Raw genomic sequence first — 14,453 nt, forward strand, 5'->3', positions numbered from 1 at the left:
GATGAAGGAAGGAGAGAGAAAGTGATATGTCTATTTTATATAGTATTTTACCCCCGTCTCTTGGTCATAATTAGTAGTGTTTTTGGCTCTTTAGAGTCACTTTTATTACTAATTGGTGTTTTCTAGTGTTCATAGATTTGGTTGACTTTTGTAGGGATTTGCACTTTTGAAGCATTTTCCCGGGATTTTATGGAGCAACTACGAGCATTGGAGATGCACGACCATCCTTCATAGCCCAAGGCCGGTTAGAGCCATCGAACCGGTGATTAAGGGCTCGGTATATGTGATACCGGGGAATTTGGACCAAGTATTCAAGACCCGAAGAGGAAATCCGGATTGGCCCAAAGAATTGAAGCCCAATCGAAGTCCAATGAGTAGCCCAAGAGTGTCGCCCGGCCATTAGAGCTCCCGCCCGAAGGCGTTCCCGGCCGGGCGGGGGAAGAATAAGCTGGCGCCCGAACTCGCGCCCGGCCAGGCGCGAGAGATGCACCTGAGAGTGAAAAGACAGGCCCGATCGGGCTGTGCCTCGCCCGATCGGGTGCATGTCAGCATTAGGGGATGTTAATCGTCGTTTAAGTTTGTTTTAGTTTAGGATTCTTGCTTAATATAAATACATTTCCGTTAAGCAAGTTTAGTATCATTTCTTTTACTCTTTCTTACTTCTTCTCTTAAACTTTCTCTCTCTACTTAGCTTCTAGATTAGTTTCTCTCTCTTAATACTTTGTTCTTAACTCAACTCCTTAATTCAGATTATTTTGGTAACAATTTCTTCTACTTTAATCTCAGTTATTTACTTTAATTCTCTCATCATGTCTTATTTTATTGCTTTGATTAGTTTAGATTTAATTATGTGTGATTAGTTTTCTTTCTAGGGTTTGTGGGGATCCATAAATAATATGAAGGGGTAATTTATTGTTGTTAATTGTCTATGCTAGATTAATTTCCTATTGATTGATTTAACGCTCTGTGACTAGATTAGGCCTGATCTTTTATGCATGAGTTTGACAATATTGATTCGAGATTCGAGAGATGAGAATTGATGTTTAGGTCTAGTTTCAATAGGCAGGTTGATTTATAAATGGTGAAGTCGAGATTCGAGAGATGAGATTTAATACCGGTAGATTAATTCTGTGATTGTAATGCGTAGCAAAATCCCTTTATGATCTGATTAACTGATGCATTGATGTTTGATTATCATGCTTTACACTGGAATGTTATTTATTGGTGAACCTATGCCCTAGATCTTTTATTCATTGATTTTCCTCTAGTTTTATTCTTCTCTATTTTTACTCTCCGTAGTTTAGTTTCCTTGTACCATAATATATTGGTTACTTTATAAATTAGAATTGGTTTAATTAATTAGGAATAGAAAGACCAGTTTCCCTATGGATTCGACCTTACTTCCCTATCTGCATTAGTTAGAGGATTTAGGAATTACTTTTGATTGGGTGATACGACTTGAGCCTGTCAAAATTTGGCGTCGTTACCGGGGAAACGATTTTATTTTTATTTCTGATTGTTTTTGTAGTCTAGGTTATTTCTTCTTGTCTCAGAGAACGTTTGTTCTTTGAGGCAAGTCTTATATTTGCTTTTAGTTCTTTGTTTTTTCCCAGGTGTTCCACATGGGCTTATATCCCATTCGATCCTGAGATCGAACGATCCTTCCATAGACAAAAGAATTTTTGCTGGCAAATTCTGGATAATAATAATAATAATAATAATAATAATAATAATAATAATAATAATAATAATAATAATAATAATAATAATAATAATAATAATAATAATAATAATAATAATAATAATAATAATAATAATAATAATCGCTGAGACCCTCCAACTGATTCCAGCAATTCAGAGATACCTTCAAATCCAGAATCAGAGATGGCGGTACCTAAGAAGCTCAGTGATTATTCATAGCCAAAGCTTATGGATTTTCCACACCTTACTCCCACTCCAGCTCTTGATGGGGTACAATTCGAGATTAAACCTCAATTCAACACAATAATAGAAATGAAGCAATTTAGTGAAGCTAAGGGTGAAGACCCAAATCTTCATATTGCAGACTACTGTCAGTATTGTAATACCATTAGGCAAGCTGGGGTCACACAAGACCAAATCAGGGAGATTCTCTTTCCTTTCTCTTTATGTGGAAAAGCCAAATTATGGTTTAATGGATTAAATAGAACTACACTTGGTATAAATACTATAAATGACAACGAGACTCTTGTTTTAAAATTTTATAATAAATATTATCCTACAGAGAGAACAACTGTACTACGGAGTGCTATTTAGAACTTTGCCCAAAAAGCCGATGAAACTCTATATGAGGCTTGGGAGAGGTTAGAGGACCTACAGAGATAATGTCCCCACCATAATCTGGCACAATGGCAGTTGATCCAAGCCTTTTACAATGGGATTGGAAATTCATCTAGAATAATATTGGATTATGCAGCTAGTGGGAGGTTTATGAACCTTAATGTTGATGATGCAGGTCAAGTTATTGAAGATATAGCAATTCATAATTCCCAATATGGGAATCCCAGAGGCTTTGCTAACAAAGGGAAACATAGTGTCGACTTTGTATCCTTTTTACAAGCTCAATTAACCTATATTTGCCAGAAATTAGATAATCTTAGTACTGCAAATGTAGCTGTTTCTGCAATTAATAATAATGCTAATGAGGCTTTCTGTGAAAATTGTGGAATTATAGGTCATTAGGAGCAAGATTGCAGGAGTTTCGTGGAGCAAGTCAATGCCTTTCAAGCTTATAGGAAGAATAACCCATACTCCAACACCTTCAATCCTAGGTACCGGAATCATCCATATCTTTCCTACCGAAGCACCAATGTTCAAATTCCGCCACCTCCACAAGAATCACAGGCGCCACCACAATCTCAGCAGAAATATTACCACCCCAATGCTGGCCAGAAGAACCAACCACAACAACCCTTCTCATCTTTCGACCCTGCTTTGGTAGAAATTAGAGCGATGCTGGCTAGTATGCAGAAGCACAAGGAGAGTAGAGATGCCCAAATTGATTCGATCATAGCACATAATAAAATTGTAGATAATCAAATTGCGCAGATTTCTGATACTCTAAAAGCCCGTCAATAGGGAGCCCTGCCAGCACAGCCAACCAGGCCTACGGATCAAGCTTATGCAATTACTCTAAGGATTGGTTCACACTATGAAGGGCCCCCTATGCCCAGAGATGATGAACCTGTTTTAATAAATAATGCTAATCTTGATTTCATTAAACTTGATAATGTAGCTAATAGCCCTGCAGGGCTAAAGAGTAGTACTAATATTTCTGATAATACATTGCAGGGTACGACTCCAAGGAAGGTAGTAGCTCCAGATAAGAGCAGTAATGCTCCAAATATAGTTATCAAACTTCCATTCCCAATCGTCACTTAAAAACAAATTTGGATAAGCAGTTTTGTAAGTTTCTGGAGATGGTTAAAGATTTGCAGGTAACAGTTCCCTTCACTGAATTAATTACACAAATTCATGCATATGCAAAATTCATGAAGGAAATATTGACAAGAAAAAGGTCTATTAATGAGGTAGAGACAGTAGCTTTCATTGCAGAATGTAGCGCCGTACTTCAAAATAAATCTCCACCTAAACTGAAAGATCCGGGTAGTTTTTCTATCCATTGTCATATTGGCAATCTAATGATTGATAATGCATTATGTGATTTGGGTGCTAACGTTAGTGTTATGCCATTGCCTGTGTGTTCCAAGCTAAATATTGGTAAATTAAAAGCTATTAATATTACTCTACAAATGGCCGAACGTTCTTTTAAATACCCCTTAGGTGTTTTAGAGAATGTTCCCGTTAGAGTAGGTAACTTTTATATACTTGTTGATTTTGTTGTTCTTGATATGGCTAAGGATACGCAAACCCCAATTATTTTGGGTAGACCATTCCTTAACACTGCAAGAGCAATTATAGATGTGAGATGTGGCAAATTGACATTATCAGTAGGGGACGATAAAATAACTTTTAATCTAAATAATACCCCTAAAATCCCCATGACAGAGGAGAAGTGTTTTAGTGTTGATGTGGTTCATAATTATTCTAACAAGCTCCAAGCTCTTGTAAAAGATCCCTTGGAGGCGGTATTTGGTGTTGCATCCTTTACAGATGAAATAGACAAATGGCAGAAGGAAGTTGATGCAATAGAAAGAGCCCTCTAGACTGTCGGTCTTGGCTTTGAAGATCAGAAGGTGGAATTGAACAAGCAAGATGTGGAAATTGAGCCTACTAGTAAGTGTTGCGCCAGATCGAGTCACTACAACAAATTAACTCTTGTGCCACGAATTATTCCACGGGAATACAATATTTGTGGCATAATTTAAGCTTGCCACGGGAAAAAATAAGTTGAATAATAAACTTGATATGACAACAAAAATTATGCCACGGGAAAAATGAAGTTTGTGGCTAATTGAAACTAGTGCCACGACTAAATTTTTTCCCATGGCAAATTAACACTTTTGCAACAAGTAATTTTGTTCCCGTGGCAGATGGACATTGTTGCCACAACAAATAATTTTTCCCGTGGCAAACAAACACTAGTGTCACGGGTCCTTTTTTTTTTTTTATACTGTGACAATCATTCTCACACTTGTGCAACATTAAAATTTATTTCCTTGGCCATATGTTAATACAAACGGATCATATTTCTTGTAAGGAAAATAAACTTAGACTAATGTTATCAATCTTTTAGCTTTAATCAAGAGATATAAACTATGTAAAAAAAAGTTATTTACATATTCTTACAAGTAAAATTGATGGAAACTTGATTATGCACCACTATAAATTAATAATCGTATGACATTTACTCAAATAAAATTCAAATAATTTCATTTTAAAAGTATCGACCTTATGATTATTGTTAATAATTTTTATTAAAAAAGACCTTAGCGTAAAATAGCCTGCAAAACAAGTTTTTTCTTTTTTTCAATTTGTAATTATTAATTCTGGGTCTTTTTGTTTGCATTTTTCGAGATTAGTTTATAATACAAATTGTATAACATGTACATAAAATAAATTATTCTCAAATGAACTTCTGGAAATTACACTGAGCCGGTAAAGGGTACAACACGTTTTCCTGAAAGATTATACATGAGCCAAATGGCTAATAACACTTCCTATTATAATATTTTGCAACAATACTTCGTATAGATGTCTTAAAATACTAAGTAAAAAAGATCTTAAAGTCTTAAAATACTAAGTAAAAAGGATCTTTAAATCAAGAATAGATTTTGAGTACTACCAGCTTTCTCCAGAGAACAATTGCTACCAAGAAAGCCGGATAAAAGGTCCATGTTTTATTTTTGACATGATATACAGGCACCAAAAAAAACAAAACCAAGAAGTCATCAAACCGACTAAAAAAAATAGAAAGGTATGGCACTAGAGAATGGCACTTCCCAATCTTCCTTTTGTATCAAATCTTTACAGAAATCGATTGAGTAGGCTGTTCTACAAAGGAGCCAAGGAGGGTTGATGGTCAGTTTGCACTTGTAAAGGTTCCAACTTCCTAATTATCCTATCCTTAAGAACAATAAGCCCATGTCCTTCTTTCATTCCTTTGTATAAAGGTTTTTCACCTGAAATTGAATATAAATGAAGTACTCGAATTATAAAATTTGAAGGTAAACATTTAAGACAAACATATATATATGGTGCTAAAGAGCAAAGGTTCGGTACCAGTTTCTTTATTCGGAATCCATAGTCATGATCAACATTTCTTATTCAACAGCATCTGTTACACAGTAAACAAAGGCAAGCCAAAGTACTTTATTTGAACTCCATGATGGGAAAATTTAAAAGATAAAAAACGTAATGAAAATTCGATATGCGCAAAGCAAGCATTAAAAAACATGATATGCACATGGTAAGTGTAAAGAAAACTTGATATCCAGATGAATATGTTAATAAGATTTAGAATGGCATGCGATGAACTAAAGCTTACCTTGTTCATCAAACCAACCTCTTCAATAATGCCATCATCTATATTCAACAAAACAGGAGCAAATTTATACTTTCATCAATTTACGAAATAATTTTTGCTAATACAATTGATCAAACAAACAAATAAACAATTGAATTCACAAACCTATAATTTCATCAATTAGTTTCAAAAAGACATGGAAAGCTACATAAAAAAATAAAGTATCTACACACCAATAAATAAAGGATTTGACTAAAGAGGAAAATCTCAAGAAACAATATCACTTAATAAAAAGGCAGGGGACATAAATTTTATGTGTATTCTCTTGTTTAATTTTGTACAAATGCTACAATTTAGTTATCACTTTATCATAACGTAACAAGGATTCTTTCATCCCATACATCCAGAAGCTTAATCACAAGTGGAAATGCAAGTTTATATAAAATGTGAAGGCACAATCATATATAGATGATAGATCTTATGAAGTAAGCCAGCAACATGCACATATATAGATAGCATTCAACAATTAACTTATTATCACCCAAAAATACAATTCACACACCAACATCACAACATCGTCTACTAATTCCAATTACATAATTAATCACTAACTCAATATTAAATCATCCAAACCATCAGAAACTACAAAGACGAGATCAAATGTGATGTTTTTTTTACCAAGAGTTAAAATGAAATTAAACTCGTTGAGAATAGGAAATACCAATCAATTTTCAATAGAACAACATTAATATTAAAACCAAATTAATCACAATTCCAACAACATAAAATCATTAGAAAAATAATAAAAATAAAAGGAGCATGATCCTTACTTTGATTCTGTTTGTTTGCAATTACAAAATAATAAACGAGTTAGTAACTTCAAGAAAATAATAAAGCAATGATTAAATTAAATTAAATAAAGTAAAGTTGATTTTGGGGCCAAACCCTCAAACAATTCTACCTTTCACGCCTTGGCTTAAGGATGGAACCACGAGTGAAGTATGGACTCCTTTGAGTACTTGAAGAAGGAATTTTGAAATAAAAAGGATAGGCTAGTGTTTAGGCTAAATCATAGAAGAGAGGAGAATAAAATTAGAGAATTACTCGGTGCCCCGTACATTAGAAATGAGGGGGCATTTATAGGGAAAATGTGCTGAGGGAGCACACGGAACCCTAAAATGATAAAAACCCTAAAAAAGTATCCCGTGACACGGTGAAACTGTACCGTGACACGGGAAGTCCCACCGTCAGACGGTACACTTTCCCGTGACACGGTACATTTTTGGTGTGACGCGGGAAATTTTCAGAAAATTGGATAAAAAACGCGTTAAGGGTTTACTAGGAAAAGACACGGAATGTCCCGTGTCACGGCAGACCTCCCGTGTCACGGGAAATCCCACCGTCAGACGGGAAGGATTCCCGTGACACGGTAGGTACCTGCCGTGGCGCGGGAAATTCCAGCCTGTTTTTCCGTCTAAATACATTTTTAACCCTAATTTCCTTCGGCATTTTAAGTGACGATCGATAATTTCGGGCCTTTTCTGACTTTTTATCATTCGGGCTAAAATAAGAAAATAATTAAATAAAAATAAATAAAGGGTTTGGGCCAAAAATAAATAATAAAACAATAAAATAAAAAGGCTTGGGCTAAAAATTAATTAATAAGTTTGGGCTGAAATTAAAACTATGCTTTTACCAAACATCAAGACTAATCCATGGACTGTTCAAAAATATCAATTTAATAAAATACGATTTTTTAAGCACTCTCGGGATTAAATACTAAACCCGACCAATAGTGGCAGTGAAAGGTTGTTCATCATCGGGTTTGGTTTTTTTTATCGAGAACCTTGCGTCATGAAATGATGGTGGTCTGCTTGTCCCCGGACGTGGGCTGTAGATGGTCCGCTTGTCCCCGGACGTGGGTTGTAGATGGTCCGCTTGTCCCCGGACATGGGCTGTAAATGGTCCGTTTGTCCCCGGACGTGGGCTGTAGATAAGACCTGCAAAAATAAATTTGTCAATGGACTCGTATATACTGTGATTGACTTGACCACTAACTTGACCAAGTTTGAATTGATGTGACATGACATGTGTATGACTTGTGAGTGTGTGTGAGTGTGTATATGTGTGTGTGTAGACACAAGCAAACGAAGATGCAAAAGCAAAAATTTTCTGTCAATTTTTGTCAAGAGTGGAGGGTACCGACTTTCTCCCGAAAAAGAAAGATGTGAAAACTGAACTTTTATTTTCGAGCTTCCCTCGATGAGAAAATTTGGAATTTTTATTTTTTAACTTCCCTAAAAGAAAAGACGCGAAAAAAGGAAAGAAGTTTTGAACTTCCTCGTTGAGCAAGACAAAATGAATCGCATGGATTGGATTGCTTTTCTTGAAAGTAATGTTTGCATGATGCATGTTCTTAGGCTAGGAGGCTAAGGACAATTACATCATGTGACACGATAGATGAATGAACTTAAGTCATGGATCTAAGCATCATATATGGTGTAAAGAAGCGATTTTGAACGTCACTTAGGTCTAGAAGCTAAGCACGTATAGTGATTATTGCATAATGAACGTTTCTTAGGTCAAGGAGCTAAGCACTATATGCTTTGTATGATTAAAAATCATTGATATATAAATGTTTCTCAGCACAATATGCGAAACAATGAACATTGCTCAGGTCAGGAAGCTAAGCAAGTATACAATGTTTCTTCTAATGAATGTTGTCTTTAAATATGATGAAACCTGCACAGTGTTGAAACAAGATTTCATGATAAAGGGCTCTTAAAGGGAAGGATGATTGATATGGAAATGGATGTGTGAGTGAAGTGTGTGAATATGATACTAAGGCTGGCTGCAAGGGTTATGGCGATGGAAAGAGATGTGAGAAGAGTTAAAGATGATGACTCTTCAGGCTGGGTAAGCTAATGTGATTTGGGTTCAAGCCCCCAAGTCTAGCTCTAAATGGGTAGGGATATAGAGATAAGCATTGGATATTCTTTGACTCGATCATGCATAGATATGAATATGAATGTGGCCGCACCTCAATGTGAGTATGCCTACGTATCCGTTAGGAATGAGGCCGAACGTAGCTCTAACCGAACTTTGCACAAGTGTATGTATACCTTAAAGAGGTCTTTCAAGGGTTGTAATGTGGTTAAGTTGATGGTTTAAGGGAAAAAGGGGTAAAAGGCTCAAGTCCTGAGAGAATCTCCAAGATGTGTAATTTTGAAAATTTTGGATTTTGCAAGTTTATTTTCAATATATATTTTTTTCTTCTCTTTTTTTTCATTCTTTTGAATCAATGTAGGCAATCTCAGATCATGCGGTCCATCACTCACTTAGAATTCATGTTTCTCAGGCACGGTACCAAGCACTCGATGAGAGACGCAATTTGAGACATGTTCATATCAAAGACATTGGAACATTTGCCTTTAGACATTGTTGTATTGTTGCTTTGCTGCTTTTTTTTTACTTGCTTTTTGAATGTTATACAATTACACATCTTCCAATCCCAGGTTTAAGTGAATGTGGGCTAAAGAAATGAAGGTCAAATGTTAGACGAGGCTCAAAGTTGTTGATGAAGAAATGGAATGTGATTGAATGGTTAACAGGGAATGACAGGGTTGCAAAGGTGCATCAAGTCATTGGTGTACTTTGTGTTTAGTTCGGTAATTGATTTTTTTTTTTTTTTTTTTTTTTTTTTTTGCGAATGAATGAATGAATGAAAAATTCTATGATCGAGTTGTAAAGGAAAATTGCTCATTTTATTAATGGAAAAGGTGAACGAAACACATGAAACATATAAAGTGGAAAACCTATGCTAAACATGAATGGGGAATGGAGATGAATGATAAAGAAAGAAATCATGAAATCTTGCACGAAGGATCTGCTGTGCGCCTTGTGTTCATTACTTCTTGCCGCCTGGAGGGACAGGAAGTTTGTTTGCATCCACCAAGTCTTAAATGACGTCCTTTAAATTCCAACATTGCTTCGTGGTGTGGCCCCTTCCTTGATGGTACTTGCAATGGGCATTGGGATTCCATTTGGCGCTCCTTTCTTCAGGTTTTGGCTCTGGAAATGGCCCAATAGGTGTGATCAAGCCTTGACCCTAAAGGCGATCAAAGGCCGCATCATAAGTCATTCCTAAATGAGTGTAAGTTCTTTTCTTCTTGGGCAATGGAGCATCAAGAGCTAACACTTCATTGATATCAACTTGGCTTATATTGTTGGTAGTATTTTCGTGCTTAGAAGACTAAGAATAAGGATGGTCGTTCTTCTTGTTTTTCCAAGTGTTATTATTGTTACTACCAGCAGTCTTTATTAGCTCATCCTCGATATTGATGCCGATGTGGTATACAGCTTCGAAAGTGTTCAGTGGAAGAAATTTGAGATATTCCCTATACTTGTGAGTCAGATTTTGAATAAAGAGGCGAACCATCTCTCTTTCTTTGGGAGGATCTACTAAGAGTGAAGCCGTTTTCCTCCACCTGTTCAGATAAGCGGTGAAGCCTTCATTCTCTTTCTGTATGAGAATGGAGAGTTCACGTTCAGAAGTTTTAGTTTGAATGTTACACTTGTAACGATTCATGAAACTTTCGGTGACATCTTGCCAAGTCGCAGTACGCTTGGCATCTAGGGAATAGAACCATTGTTGGAAAGCATGTTCTAAGGAGAGAGGGAACACCGTAGGGAAGAGTGTTACGTCCAATCCCTTAAGAGCCATGGTTGCAGAGAACGCCTTCAAATGGAATATTGGATTGTCAGTAGGCTTGAAATTTGGAATATCAGCAATGGAGAACTTTTCAGGGAGTCTGTCTTTCACATCCAAAGGAGTGGGAGGCCGTTCCACATAAGTGAAATCCTCAGAAATCTTACTCATTTGTTCCTTCATTTTGTCAAGGGTGGAAACAGTGACCTTGTTTTGTTCCATGGTAGTGACCCTAGTGGTAAGGGTTTGCATCATGGAAGACAGTGCCTCGATGGATTTGTTGATGTTCTCAATATCTTCTTTAGTGGCCATTGTAAGGTGATGAGTAATGGAGATGACAAAGTTCTCTTTGAACGCCTATTAGATCTGAGATATTGTTGCGGTAATGACTCGAACTGTATTAATCTATCCCTGTTCCTTGACCAAGTACTGTGAAATAAAATAATTCACTTAATTGTTTGACTCATTGTTCAAGATAGGAAGGAAAAAAAATAGACATTTGAAAACAGGTGAGAAAACTCAACTCGTTTTTTTATTATGACGAAAAAAGGGTGCATGAACCTAATATACGATCATACACGACCTGGTGCACGACTCGAGTCGGAACATAAAAAAAGTGTGTGGACTATACTTGACTCGTGAGTGACTAAGTGATGTTATAAGACTCGTGGTATGATCGTATGGCTAGACATATGAACAATAACCAAAATGACTGACGCGAGGACCAAATTAATACGGAAGACTTGACTGACGCGGTTTTTTTTTTTTTTTTTTTTTTTGTGGAAAATCCACCGTGTCACGGTGGAAATTGCTGTGACACGGTGAACTTTCCCGTGCCACGGTAAACATTCCCGTGCCACGGTGGACTGTGCCGTGACACAGTGGACAGTCCCGTGTCGCGGCAACCCTTCCCTTTTTTTTTTTTTTTTTTTTTTTTTACTAATTACTAAGTGAGTACGGTCCATTGGCAATCGTTAGTCATAAAATAATCCACCATAGGCAAATAAAGATCGTTAAGGTTAGGATCAAAACGACCAAACATAAAACACGTAGGCACAATGATGCAAAGAATAGTTCGCAACCTAAGGTCAAGTTCTATGTTCGACTATGGTCAAGTTTATTTGGGTGTCAAAGGGTACCATGGTTAAGAGTTTGGACGCGTTAGCAAGGCAGCCTCCCTTGATTTTTTATCCCAAACCTTTTTTTATTTTTTATTTTGGCCCAAACCTTTTATTTATTTTATTTACTTATTTTCTTATTTTAGCCCAAATAATAATAAATTAGAAAATGGCCCGAAATTATCAATCGACACTTAAAATGCTGAACGAAATTAGGGTTAAAAATGAATTTAGACGGAAAAACAGACAAAAAATTCTTGCGTCACGGCAATAGTCCACCGTGTCACGGTAAACTGTCTAGTCTAACAGTGGGATTTCCTGTGACACGGGAAACCTGCTGTAACACGAGAGTTTCCGTGTCTGTTCTGCATAAACCCTTCACGCGTTTTATTCCCTGTACCCTAAAATATTTCCCGCGTTACACAACTGTTCACCGCGTAACGGGAATTTTTCTCGTCTGACGGTGGGAATTCCCGTGTCACGGTACACAGTGCCGTGTCGCGGTATACCTTTTTTAGGGTTTTTATCATTTTAGGGTTCCGTGTGTTCCCTCAGCACATATTTTCTATAAGTACCCCCTCATTTCTGATGTACGGGGCATCAATTAATTCTCTATTTTTCTCTCTTCCATGCTCTAGCCTAAACACTAGCCTACCCTTGTTCTTTCAAAATTCCTTCTTCAAGCACTCCCAGGAGTCCATACTTTACTCGTGGTTTTGTCCTTAAGCCAAGGCGTGAAAGGTAGAACTGTTTGAGGGTTTGGCCCCAAATCAAATCTACTTTATTTAATTTAATTCAATTATTGTTCTATTATTATTTCCTTGAAGTTACTAACTCGTTTATTATTTTGTAGTTGCAAGCAAACAGAATCAAAGTAAGAATTATGTTCCTTTTATTTCTATTATTTTCTAACAATTTTATATTGTTGGAATTATTGTTAAATTGCTTCCAATATTAATGTTTATTCTATTTTCTTACATGATCACCGTATTGCATGTTTAAAGGGAATATGTAATTGAAAATCACACCTAATAAGATAATTTGGACGACCGTTTTAGGTTCCTTTTTAATCTTGTTGCTTAATTCAAGTGATCAAAAATATTTTAGAATTATGTGTTGCATTAATATTTAACCAATTTAGCTTAATAATAGTTTGGAGCGAATTGAATCTCTGTTTGTATGCCTTTGAGATCACAGGAATCATTTTTTCACTATAAGAATCGAGTAGAGGCCAATACAGGCGAATGTGACTCCATGACTCACTTTGTACCATCATCCCCGATTCTCCTTTCGTGGTTCCGAACCATATGGAGTTAGTAATCTCATGGATTATGAATGGGGTGTAACCTTCACGGGTCAATCGTTGTTGCCTTCGTTGTCCCTTATCGTGGTTGCCTTTTTATAATCCGTGAACGGTTTACAAGTTCCTTAAAAACTTGTTGGCGGCTCCCTACTTTATTTGTCCCTAATCGTATTATGTCAAATCCCACTTCCTATGAGTGCCATGCATATTCACACATGCTTTTAACGTAGGCGCACTTCGAGCGACGCCTACAATAGCCGAACTTATTTTTTAGGTTGAACAATAGGAATATTAGTTTGACTTATGTTGAATTTTGTAAATTATTTAAATTGAATTCTGAATCACCTCATCAATGGCATGCTGATTATAAAATGGGTGATATTTATCATGCTTTAACTGGTTTACCGACCCCTGACCCCCAACATGCTAGTATGAAGCCTATCCATCACCCTATCAAAAAAATCTGGCAAAGATTTGCAGGATTGTGTTTTCTTGGTAGGTACGAGCCTCATAACGCCCAAACCAACGAACTAGCTGTTATTGGACACTATGTGTATCGGTTTGGTAAACTGAACATAGGTAGATACATCATCCACCATTTGAGTAGACATGCCACGGCCAGTACCTAGTCTTGTACCCCTATTTGTATAGGAGGCCTGATCACTAGGATAGCAGTTAAAAAGGCCGGTTTTGTTGAGAGTGGACCCCACCAAATGACTAACTGTGGACCGGATACCTATATGATTGCTAGATACTTTGAGGAATTGGGTTGGGTACGATTGGATAGTGAGAAAAACTCTCACTGATGTATTAGGACAGGGACCCAGCAGCCATTGCCTATCTTTCCCTTACCTAGTCCTGACTTGACCGCTTTTCCCCCCGGGCAAGCGTCCTACACATATGACCTAGTAGTTTCCCATGCTAGGGGGAAAGCACCACTAGTACCGTCACCAGTCCCACTACCCCAACCTGAGCCCGAGGTAGTGCTTTCATCACCTCGCATGTCTCACTCCGTTCCCCATGGTGACTCTGACCCTGTTTGGGACCTCCAGAGTATAAGTCAGGCTTTAGGCCGTATTGAATATTCCCATACTGACCTTAGGAGGATGGTAGGATCCATTGACCATAGATTAGGGTACCTTGAGAGGAACCATGGTAGAGCCCTTTACCCTATGTATGATGATTATGCTCTTCAGGCAACATTCCCGACAATGCCATCTACCCTGATTAGTTTCAGCCTCCACCCCAGGGATATGATAGGGATTCCACTGCCCATGGTATTTATACTGACTATTCTGCCTTCCATGGGTATGACCAGGACATTCATTTTAGGGGACTGCCCGAGGGGGGGGGGAGTTT

At 37.1% G+C, this 14,453-nt stretch overlaps 1 long non-coding RNA gene across 1 annotated transcript; it reads right to left on the bottom strand.

Annotated features, from left to right (window-relative positions):
* Positions 1-5,090: 5,090 nt before the first annotated feature.
* LOC110701499 lies at positions 5,091-5,949 on the bottom strand. Its single transcript, XR_002507352.1, has 2 exons — positions 5,722-5,949; positions 5,091-5,621 (listed from the first exon to the last, which is right to left on the bottom strand). It is a non-coding gene; the product is annotated as an uncharacterized LOC110701499 (long non-coding RNA).
* Between the last annotated feature and the right edge of the window lie 8,504 nt (positions 5,950-14,453).

Source organism: Chenopodium quinoa, unplaced genomic scaffold, assembly GCF_001683475.1.
Source record: "Chenopodium quinoa cultivar QQ74 unplaced genomic scaffold, ASM168347v1, whole genome shotgun sequence".
Taxonomy (NCBI): Eukaryota; Viridiplantae; Streptophyta; class Magnoliopsida; order Caryophyllales; family Amaranthaceae; genus Chenopodium; species Chenopodium quinoa.